Source organism: Halichoerus grypus, chromosome 8, assembly GCF_964656455.1.
Source record: "Halichoerus grypus chromosome 8, mHalGry1.hap1.1, whole genome shotgun sequence".
Lineage (NCBI taxonomy): Eukaryota > Metazoa > Chordata > Mammalia > Carnivora > Phocidae > Halichoerus > Halichoerus grypus.
The window spans coordinates 41049226-41061931 of record NC_135719.1 but is presented as its reverse complement, the minus strand read 5'-3'; positions in this window follow the sequence as shown (position 1 = coordinate 41061931).

Sequence of the window (12706 nt, the reverse complement as noted above, 5' to 3'; positions counted from 1 at the left end):
ACTTAGGGAGAGGAATTTCCACTAAACTGTTACAGAGAAACTGCATATTTTAGATGCACGGTTCGAATTGGATTGTTTGCACGGAAGTTAGAATTAGCGCTAAAATGTTGAAGAGGAGCTACTTCTAATTGGACTCTATTCGAGAATTAAGGACTAAGGAAAGAAAAAAAAAAGTGAATATAAAAAGTTAATGAGGTTGATCATAGCAGCTGAAGGCTGATCTGGTGTGCACAAACGTAAAAGTGTAATTCCAGAACATCCCAACGTAGGCCAGGGATTGGGGCAGCCACTGAGCAGGATACTAGAGCAAACAGACTGCATGGTCTGGGAGGGCGAAAGCATTAAGCCCCTCAGAGACTGAAACTGACGCCATTGCATGAAATTGAAACCTTTAAAAAATTTGCACCCTACGTCAAAGGGCAACCTGAAAAACAAAACAAAAAACGATGCATCAGCACTAAGAAGACAGGAAAAAATTTTCTCTGCTTGGTTGGCGGGACCATAAAAGGGGAGTTGATGTGTGAAAGAATAGTCTTACCTGAGAGTTTGAAACCCCAGTTCTATACTTTGTGCAAGTTTGTGGTCAGACTTTCCCAGAAACATCCAAAATTGGTCCTAGGGGCTGCATTTTAACATACAGTAACAGTAGTATATAATGTCCAACGAATAGATGCAGAAACTGAAGCACTATTAAATTGCATTACTGGGTGTTTACCCCAAAGATACAAATGTAGGGATCAGAAAGGGTACGTGCACCCCGATGTTTATAGCAGCAATGTCCACAATAGTCAAACTATGGAAAGAGCCAAGATGTCCACTGAAGATGAATGGATAAAGAAGATGTGGTATATATATATATATATATATATATATATATATATATATATATATACAATGGAATATTATGCAGCCATCAAAAGGAATGAAATCTTGCCATTTGCAACGACATGGATGGAACTGGAGGGTATTATGCTGAGCGAAATAAGTCAATCAGAGAAAGACATGTATCATATGACCTCACTGATATGAGGAATTCTTAATCTCAGGAAACAAACAGGGTTGCTGGAGTGGTGGGGGGTGGGAGGGCTGGGGTGGCTGGGTGATAGACATTGGGGAGGGTATGTGCTATGGTGAGCACTGTGAATTGTGTAAGACTGTTGAATCACAGACCTGTACCTCTGAAACAAATAATTATATGTTAAAAAAAAGAAGAAGAAGAAGAAGAAGATAGTAGGAAGGGAAAAATGAAGGGGGGAATCGGAGGGGGAGATGAACCATGAGAGACTATGGACTCTGAGAAACAAACTGAGGGTTCTAGAGGGGACGGGGGTGAGGGGATGGGTTAGCCTGGTGATGGGTATTAAAGAGGGCACGTACTGCATGGAGCACTGTGTGTTATATGCAAACAATGAATCATGGAACACTACATCAAAAACTAATGATGTAATGAATGGTGATTAACATAACATAATTTAAAAAAGATTAAAGATTCGGTGGCAGGAGAAAATGTGTAGCTGGGTGGCTTTTGTGTGAGTTAAGTTGATTTGGCTGAGGTCTGCTACTTAAGGGGGGGAAGGCAAATAACATGTCATTTGAGTGTCTACAATTAAAAATTTTTAATCTAATTTATTCTTTTACAGAGAGCAACAAAACCCAGATCTATATGAACAAAACATATAAAACTAAAGACATGAGAATAAAATCAGGTAGGATGCTCAAAGTGTTATCATAAGTATTACCTCAAATTTTGTTAAGTCCACTTTATTTAGAAAGAATTTATACACAATAAAATGTACATTTTAAAAAATGATCCTGGGGCTCTTGGTAAAGCAAATTTAAATTATTAAAGACATTAAAGAAGATATCAAGCCTTTAAGAGTAAGACATGATGAAAAAAGAACAGGCATATTCAAGAAGAACCAAAAAGAACTTTTAGAAATAAGTATGGTGGGCGCCTGGGTGGCTCAGTTGGTTAAGCGACTGCCTTCGGCTCAGGTCATGATCCTGGAGTCCCGGGATCGAGTCCTGCATCAGGCTCCCTGCTCAGCGGGGAGTCTGTTTCTCCCTCTGACCCTCCCCCCTCTCGTGCTCTCTCTTTCTCATTCTCTCTCTCAAATAAATAAATAAAATCTTTAAAAAAAAAAAAAAGAAGTATGGTCACTGAAATTAGGAATTGCACAAACATGGGTTCTTGTCAAGAATGTATATTGTGAATATCCTCCCAATTGGTGGCTTGCTTTTTTACACTCTTAATGGTGTTTTTAAAGAATTTCTTAGAAGTCCAATTTATGAAATTTTATTTTGTTGGGTAGTGCTTTTTATGTCCCATTTAAGAAATCTTTGCCCTAATTTGAAGATATTTTCTTGTGTTATCTTCTGTAAGTTTTATCTTTCACATTCAGGTCATGATTAATTTCAAATTAGTTTTTATGTGCAAAGTGAGATAAGGAATCAAGGTTATTATTTTCTGTATGAGTATCAATTGATCCAGCGCTCCTGTTTTTTTATCCTGTCCCCATTGAATTTGTCATAAATAAGGTGACTGTTTTGTATGTGTCAATTTCTGATTATTCAATCTCAGTGATGTATTTTTCTATCCCTGGGCCAATACCATACAACTTGATTTCTGTAGCTTCAGAATAGGTCTTGATATCTGGTAGTATACGCCCTCCAAATTTGTTTTGTTTTAAGATGGATCTATCACTAATAGATGATGATTGCTAACTTTTTTTATACTTCTAAAAATATAACTATATTGAATTAGATAAATGCATGTATTCAACAAGATTTAGATTATACTGCACATGTTTAGTAAGCTAAATATTTCCCCATATGCTCATGTTTGAGAACATGACTTTTCCATTTTTTTTTTTTAAAGATTTATTTACTTTGTAGAGGGAGAGAATGCGAGCAGAAGGAGTGGCAGAGGGAGATAGAGAGAAGCAGATTCCCCCGTTAGTTTGGAGGGCGATGCAGGGCTGGATCCCAGGACCCTGAGATCATGACCTGAGCCAAAATCTAGTCTGACACTCAACCAACTGAGCCATCCAGGTGCCCCCCGTTTTTATTTTAAAATAATTTGAAGTTTACAGTAAAGTTACAAAAATAATAGAAAATAACTCCCTTTTAACCTTCACCTAAAGCCCCAATTGTTAACATTTTACAACATTTACCTTTTCATTCTTTCTCACCCTCTCTAGAAATATTATTCTTCTCCCACCCCCATCCCCAAGCCATTTGAAAGCAAATTGCAGATATGATGCCCCATTACTCTTAAATATTTCAGTGCGTGCTTCCTAAAAACAAAGACATGTTATCCTACATAGCCACAGTACAACCTATCAGAATCAAGAAATTAATATGAATACAGTACTACCATCTATAGTTAATCCACAGATGTAATTCAAATTTCAACTGCCCCAGGTAGATGGAGACTGATCACCTCACTGCTATTTTCTTTCTTTTTTTAAGATTTGTTTCTTTATTAGAGAGAGAGAGAGAGAGAGTGATGCGGGCACAAGGTGGGGAGTGGGGAGGAAGGGCAGAGGGAGAGGCAGAGGGAAAGAATCTCAAGCAACTGAGTATGGAGCCAAAGTGGGGCTCCATACCCGGACCCTGAGATCATAACCTGAGCCAAAATCAAGAGTTGGACACTCAACCAACTGAACTACCCAGGCGCCCCCTCACTGCTGTTTTCATAAGTGATGTGGGAAATTTTGACAAAGGCTGTCCTATTAGTCATTAATCCAAACAGCCTTAGTTTATTTTAGTAGAGAACAGTATTTAGAATCCAAGTCTGGATGCTAGGTGTGTTTATTGCCACTGGGATGGCATTATTTCCAGTCTCTCAAAGTGGATAGACTTAGGAAATGTATGAATGTTTACACACACAAACCCATTCATCTATATTTCTATTTCATACATATAGGAAATATATAAATATAAATTATGTATGTTTTAACACCAATACTTCAAATTCTAATCCAACACCACACTTTGTTCTAGTCTTCTCCTCCTCTATAATTTTACTGCTCTTCAAAATGGCTCCCATTTTCCACAGTATATTTACCTGTATTTGCTCATGTTGAAATTGAGGCTGAGTCCTTTTAACATACAATCCTGGAAGTTTTTGCTGGTTTCCATACTATCTGGCATGACAAGAGTTCCAGGCTCATCTTGAACATTTCCTGCCCCAGACACAAGAAAGAACCATTCCTTCAAAAGAAGCTCAAATGGTTTTTAGTGGGAAATTGTATTTCAAGACCACAATCGGCACTAGAGATGCTCATTGCTACCAGACTGATCATTATTTCTAAGCCACTTTGGTGGTCAGAGCTAGAGAGAGATCTAGATCTATGCCTAATTTATGTCTAGATCTATATTCATAGAGATAAAAAGTTTATACTGCTACTTAAAATTCAAGACTGCAGGGGTTTTTTGTAACCTTTTCTATACTGCATGTTTATTTCCTATCTTCCACCCTGAGAATCCTAGTTCTCAAGAGCATAGGGGGTAATCCATAATTGCTCATTTACTTTAGCCCACAATACATAAACAACACTCTCCAAAATAACAATACAATCATCACCAATGTAATTATTAAGAACGTTTAAGGGGTGCCTAGCTGGCTCAGTCGGAAGAGCTTGTGACTCTTGACTCATGAGTTCGATCCCCACATTGGGTGTAGAGATTGCTTAAATAAAATACATAACTTTTAGGGGCGCCTGGGTAGCTCAGTCAGTTAAGCATCTGTTAACGCTTCAGGTCATGATCCCAGAGTCCTGGGATTGAGCCCCACATTGGTCTCCCTGATCAGCGGGGAGCCTTCTCCCTCTCCCTCTGTCTGTCACTCCCCCTGCTTGAGCTCTCCCTCTCTCTCTGTCAAATAAATAAAATCTTAAAAAAAAAAAATTGGGGGCACCTGGGTGGCTTAATCAGTTGAGTATCTGCCTTCTGCTCTGGTCATGATCCCAGGGCCCTGGGATCCATCCCTGCATTGGCCTCCCTGCTCAGTGGGGAGTCTGCTTCTCCCTTTCCCCCTGCTCGTGCTCTCTCTCTCTCTCTCACTTGCTCACTCTCTCTCTCAAATAAATAAAATAAAAATAAAAGTTAAATAAATAAATAACTTTTTAAATTAAAGAGAAAAGTTTAAAATTTTTTTGCATCTACTTTTCACTCTACCCCTTCCACTTCTCTCTACTTCAACAGACATATTTTATATTATCTGAATCTATACCATTAAATACTTTGCCTTCTTCCTTTTAACACTTTTATTTTCCGAAGAATTCTGTGTTTAATGCTCACCACTAGTTTTTTACAATTGCCACTCATTCTCTCCTAGATTTCCCAGGAAGGGGCACTATATTCCCTGAGCTTTTTCATATTAATAGCCTTTACATGTGAAAGTCAGCTTTCTAAACATAAAATTCTTGGCTCACATTTTCTTTCCTTGAGATATTTCATTTTCTCATGAAGAAAACCTAATTTTCTTTCCCTTACAACTTGTTTGCTCTTTTTACTTGCTCCTAGTTTAGTCAAATATTTTTCTTTTTCGGGACACCTGGGGGGCTCAGTAAGTTAAGCCCAACACTTGATTTTGGGTCAGGTCATGATCTCAGGGTCGTGAGATGGAGTCCCACGTTCAGCTCTGCACTGAGTGTGGAGCCACTTAAGATTCTCTCTCTCTCCCTCTCCCTCTGCCCCTCCTTCCCCAACTCATGTACACGCATGCAGGCTCTCTCTCTCTCTCTAATAAAAATAAGATAAAAATTTTTTTAAAATAATTTTCTTTTTCTATAAGGTCCTATAATTTTACCAGACTATGTCTTGGTGTCACTCGTTCAAGGTTAGTCATCTCAGGCATGTGGTAAGATCTTTCAAAATGTAGTATCATTTTTTTTTATTTCAAGACAGCTTTTTTGAATTACAAGTTTTAGAATAGTTCTGTTCTCTTGCTCTGATTAGCTTCTTAAGGAGACTCTTGTTATTCGTATGTTGGATCTTTGTTCTCTCTTCAGTATAATATTGCTTTTTCTCCAATCTTTTTATATCTTTTTTTTTTTTTTATTTTTAAGGTGTTCCTCCTTTCCTCCTTATATTTCTCTTATAGCATTATCTGTTGTATTTATTCCTTCTTGCGTTCCTTTTTAGATTTTATTTTGTATTGGTTTTTTTCTTTTACTTGTAATGTTCTTTCCTAAGTTCTGTCACCTCATTTCTGAGCTTTCCTAGTTCTGATGTTGTGCTTTCATATCATATACCATTTTCTTAAGATCTTTTAGTGCATTTTGGGGTGCCAGGGTGGCTCAGTCAGTTGGGTGACCAACTCTTGATTTCAGTTCAGGTCTTGATCTCAGGGTTGTGAGTTCAAGCCCCATGTTGGCATGGAGCCTACTTAAAAAAAAAAAAATCTTTTAGTTCATTTTGAAATAGGTGATTGTCATTTATATCTGTGTCTTGCTCATATCTTATTGGTATGCTTTCACTGTCTATAGGGATATAATTCTGCTCCTTATTCTGTTTTTCTTATAATAATCTTGTATGAGATTTTACTTCCTTTTCTGTTGTTTATTATGTATAGCTATGAATGCTTATGTTAAAAAACAAGAAAGGTCTCAAATCAGCAACCTACTTTACAACTTAGGGAACTAGAAAAAGAAGAACAAACTAAACCCAAAGCTAGCAGAAGGGAGGAAATAATAAAGATTAGAGCAAAGAGAAATGAAATACAGAAGAGAAATAGCAATGGAACCAGAAGTTGGTTCTTTGAAAAAATCAACAAAATTGGCAAACCTTTAGCTAGATGGACTGAAAAAAAAAAAGAGAAGACAAATTACTCAAATCAGAAATGAAAATGGGTACATTACCACTGATTCTACAGAAATAAAGACTGTAAGAGAGTACTGTGAACATTGTATGCTAACAAATTGAGTAACATTGATGAAAAGGACAAATTCCTAGAAACACAAAACCTACCAAGACTAAATCATGAAGAAATAGATATGAATAGAACTATAACTAGTATGGAGACTGAATCAGTAATCACAAATCTCCCAACATCTGACAACTAGATGGTGCTGAGAAGTTTTGAGTAACGCACTTTGCTTAAAAAACAAACCAACAAAGAAAAGCCCTGAACTTAATGGCTTCATTGGTGATTCTACCAAACATTTAAAGAACTAATACCAATCCTTCTCAAACTTTTCCGAAAAACTGAAGAGGAGGGAACACTTCCTAACTCAGTTCACAAGGGCAACATTATACTGTTATCAAAACCAGACAAAGACACTACAAGAAAACTACAGACCAATATACCCTTTGAGCATTGATGCAAAAATCCTCAACAAGATACTAGCAAATAATTCAGTAGCATATTAAAAGGATTATACATCAGGGTGCCTGGGTGGCTCAGTCATTAAGCGTCTGCCTTTGGCTCAGGTCATGATCCCGGGGTCCTGGGATCGAGCCCCGCATCAGGCTCCCTGCTCCCTGGGGAAGTCTGCTTCTCCCTCTCCCACTCCCCCTGCTTGTGTTCCCTCTCTCACTGTGTCTCTCTCTGTCAAATAAATAAAATCTTAAAAAAAAATAAAAGGATTATACACCATGACCAAGTGGGGATTTATTCCTGCAATGCAAAGATAGTTCAACATACAAAAATTTATTAATGTAATTTATACCACAGCAACAAAAGGAATTGGGGAAAAACCACATGAGATTTTCAATATAGAAAAAGCACTGACAAAATTTGACACTTCTAGGATAAAGACACTTAACAAACTAGCAATAGAAGGAAACTACCTCAACAAAATAAAAGGGGCCTTCTTAATTATATCCCCCTCCACTCACATGGAAATGAGTTTGGATTTTCTGAGCAAACACCAGCTGGCTTGGGGGAGGCAGCCCAGAAGGCTGCTGACTGGGGACGGGAGGAGAAGGGAGAGGGGAGGGAGTCAGGCCAACATGAAAATTCTGTGTTGGGGTGCCTGGGTTGCTCAGTCAGTTAAGCATCTGCCTTGGGCTCAGGTCATGATCCCTGGGGCCTGGGATTGAGCCCCCCACCCCCCACCCCCTCATCACATCGGACTCTCTGATCAGTGGAGAGTCTGCTTCTCCCTCTCCCTCTGCCTTTCCCCGTTTGTGTGCTCGCTCTCTCTCTCAAATAAATAAAATCTTTAAAAAAAATTATGTGTTCTCACAGCAGAGCAATGATGGGGTGCTGACCCCTGCCCTCTGCCCGCCTCCTGAAAGGAAGGCATCTTGCTCCTGCTTATAGGTTCGGAGGAAGTGATGTCCACTCAAGCCAGCCTGTCCTCTGAGAAACACAACTTTCAGGATCCAAACCACTTAGCTGGCCATTAGTGAGACTGCCTGGTGCTAGACTTGTCTGCTAGCTTGTTAAGACTCGCCGACTTCTAGGCCAACCCTTTCACGGGGTGGAGGGGAGTGGATCTGAGGCTCAGAGAGGGGACAGGGCCTGCCACCGATCACAGAAGTCCCCAAGTCTGTCTTGTCCCCGGCGGCCTGGGTTCTCCCCTTGGTCACCTCGCCGGAGAGCGGGCGGCGAAGGTTCCCCGGGGCGGTTGGCACCGCTTACTCCTGGCGGGAAAGGCTGCGAGGGACCGGGTGAGGTCCGGCTGGGCGGCTGGCTACTGTTGCTCCAGGTCCTCGGGATGCCACCACCTCTGCTCAGATGCGCCTCGCTAGACTCTGCTCCTTGCCCCCCGGCCCGCTGGCTCGGTCCCGGCTCCCGCTGCGGCTGCTGCTGCTGCTGTGGACGGCCGCCGCCACCCAAGGCCACCCCAAGAACGGACCCCGCATCTCCGCCGTCTGGAAAGGTAGGCGGCGCCGCGCGGCCGGTGGGGCGCGGGATCGAACGCCGCGCCGCGCTGGTGCGGAGTGTGCGGGCCCCGGAGGGAGTGCGTGCGCGCCTCTGCGGGTCCCAGGCTGTCCCCGCGGGGAGCGTGTGGGTCTGGGTGAGCGTGTGAGTGTGCGCGCTGGCACGCCGGAGCGGGCTGTAACGCCGCGGTGAGCGAGCGGCGGGGGCCGGAGCCCCGGCTAAGTCGCTCCAAGTCCGCCCCCAGCCGGGAACCGCAGCGCCGGGGCGCAGGGGAGGGAGAGGGCCCCTCTCTCGGCGGAGGGGCGTTTGCTTGCACGTCTCCGTGCACGAGCTGTCTGCGGCGCTCTGTTTGCTTTGCTCCTCACAGTGAGCCTGGGAGACGAGTGTCATTTCTGGAACTTGTCCAGGGTCATGAAGCCATCCAGGGGGAAAGACAGGGCTCAAGCTTCTGTGGTTGTTCTCTAAACCACGTGGCCCTGGTGGACAGTGAGGGGAACAGGAGCAGGACCCGTGGACAGCTTGTCTTTTCCGTTCCTTCATCTTCCGCAGCTAGATGCCCCTTCCCTCTGCTGTCCAGCTCAGGAGCTTTCACTGGCTCCACCTGGCCTGTAAATGAGGCGGAGTTGGTTTGTGTGGTTTTTGAAAAGCCCTCCACGCCTCACCCTTGCGTGCCCGCCTCTCTGAATTTGCGTGTCATCCCCACTGCCTTCTCTTTCCCAGGTGTGAGGGCCTACTTGGAAGGAAGCCCTGACAGGTCAGTTTTAGGGTCCGTACTGACTAGACTGCTCCAGTCTCTTCAGACCTAAAGGGGACCCCTTGCCTTTAGCCACTGTTGGAATGGGCAAGAAACCCTCCCTGTTTCAGCTGCTGTTCAAAATGGTTAGGCTTGGGGCGCCTGGGTGGCTCAGATGGTTAAGCGTCTGCCTTCGGCTCAGGTCATGATCCCAGGGTCCTGGGATCGAGCCCCACATCGGGGTCCTGGCTCAGCCGGGAGTCTGCTTCTCCCTCTCCCTCTGCCTCTCCCACTGCTCATGCTCTCTCTCTCTCTGTATCTCTGTGTCTCAAATGAATAAATAAAATTAAAAAAAAAAAAATGGTTAGGCTTTTCAGTGAATATCTGTTGACTATTCATACGAATTCCTATTCTCAAATCTGTGAGATGCCTCCTTACTTCTTTCTGCTTCTTTCTGCACCGATGCTAATACCCTGCAAGTCTGTGGTTACCTATATTTTGTCCTCACCAACTTGTATTTTGGAGTTCATGGAAATACCATCACCTCGTATATAATTCTGGTAATGCTGCCATGAAAAAATACCACAGACAATAGAAAGGTATCTCTCACAGTTCTGGAGCCTGGAAAGTCCAAGATCAAAGTTGAACAGGATTTGGTTTCTAGCGAGGACTCATTTTCTGGTTTGTAGATAGCCTTTCATTGGTGTGTGTTCATGGAGAGAGAGAGAAAGAGAGAGATCTCTCCCTCTTATAAAGCCACCCATCCTATTGTATTAGGGACTCATGACTTCATTGAACCTTATTTACTTCCTAAAAGCTCTATCTCCAGATAATGTCATATTGAAGTTTAGGGTTCAACGTATAAATTTGGTGGACAAACAGTTCATAGCACCTAGTATTGTTATAAATATTGTCCTTGTGTTTTTTTGGGGTTTGACCCCAGTTGCTCTGTTTTTAATTGGGGATCCGGAGAGATTAAAAAGCCTGTCCCCCATTATGTTAGGTGAAATAAACCAGTCAGAAAAAAAGACAAATATATGATTTCACTTATATTAAGTACCCAGAGTAGTTAATATCATAGAGACAGAAAGTATAAAGGTGGCTGCTAGGGTTTTGGGGAGGGGAGAATGGGGAGTTATTGTCTGGTGGGCATAGAGGTTCAGTTTTGCAGGATGAAAAGAATTCTGGAGATGGACGATGGTGCACCGCAATGTGACTGTACTTAATACTGCAAACTTAAAATGCTTAGAATTTGATGTGCTTTTTATAACAATTTAATAAATGAGGGACACTTGGCTGGCTCAGTCAGTGGAGCATGCAACTCTTGATCTCAGGGTTGTGATTCCAGCCCCACATTGGGTGTAGAGATTACTTAAAAAAAATAAAGTCTTTAAAAAAAAAATTTTTTTTAAAGAAAAAACAGGGGGGAAAAGCCATGTCACCAACATCATCTTCCAGAATCCTTCTCTCCAAACTTCCAATCTTTAAACAGTGTTCTAGGTTAAAACCCATCAGAACCTACTCTTCACATCCTTTTCAACAATGAGTATTATCTTTCTTTAGTCCATGCCAATTGGATAGACTTAAAAAATGAACTACAATAAAGTTTTAATTTGTCTTAATATAATGACAAACAAAAAGATGTCACCGTAGTACACCAGTCAGTGTTCTTGGTTACAAACAACAGACACTAACTCTGGTTAATCCTAGCAGAAAAGGAATATATTGGAACGGTGCTGTGAAGCTCCCAGAATCAATGACAGTGGACATACACACGAAGGGAGGCAAGAACCAACCTTAGAAATATCTTATATCCGTCTACTGTGACCTTCCACCCACAAGCCTAGTTTTGAAATCATGGTGCTTGCCACACTCTGGGTATTGTTCCTGGGGTTAATAATGAGGTTTGGCTTAATGTCTTATCCTGTTCCTAAGTTCCTGGGCAGATTTATCCCCTCAGAAAAGTAGTTATTTTTAAAAGGTTAATTAATTAATTTTTAAATTTTAATTCCAGTATGGTTAACATACTGGAATAGAGTTTTCAGGTGTACAATAGAGCAATTCAACAATTCTATACATTACTCAGTGCTCATCATGATAAGTGTCCTCTAATCCCCATCACCTGTTTCATCCATCCCCCCCCGCCACCCATCTCCCCTCTCGTAACCATCACTTGTTCTCTATAGTTAAGAGTCTGTTTTTGGGTTTGTCTCTTTTTTGTTGTTCATTTGTTTTGTTTCTTCAATTCCACATGTGAGTGAAATCATATAGTATTTGCCTTTCTCTGACTGACGTATTTCACTCAGGGTAATACTCTCTAGCTCCATCCATTTTGTTGCACATGGCAAGATTTCATTCTTTTTTTATGGCTGAGTAATATCCATTGTATATATATACTACATCTTCTTTATCCATTCATCCGTTATTAGACACTTGGGCTACTTCCATAATTTGACTATTGTAAATAATGCAACTGTAAACATAGGGGTGCATATATCTTTTCGATTTAGTGTTTCTGTATTCTTTGGGTACACACCTGGTAGTGGAATTACTGAATCATAGGATAGTTCTATTTTTAATCTTTTGAGGAACCTCCATACTGTTTTCCACAGTGGCTGCACCAGTTTGCATTCCCACCAACAGTGCACGAGGGTTCCTTTTTCTCCACGTTCTTGCCAACACCTGTTGTTTCTTGTGTTGTTGATTTTAGCCATTCTGACAGGTGTGAGCGGATATCTCCTTGTGCTTTTGATTTACATTTCCCTGTGATTAGTGATGTTGAGCATCTTTTCCTGTGTCTGTTGGCCATCCGTATGTCTTTTACCCATTTTTAGTTGAATTATTTGTGAGTTTTGGTGTTGAATTGTTCTTTATATATTTTGGATACTGGCCCCTTTCTGGATATGTCATTTGCAAATATCTTCTTCCATTAAGTAGATTGTCTTTTAGTTTTGTTGATTGTTTCCTTTGCTGTGCAGAAGCTTTTTATTTTCGTGTAGTTCCAGTAGTTTATTTTTGCTTTTGTTTCGCTTGCCTCAGGAGACTATCTAGAAAAATGTGACAGCTGATGTTAGGGACATTACTGCCTATGCTCTCTTCTAGGATTTTCATGGTTTGAGGTCTCACAGTTAGGTCTT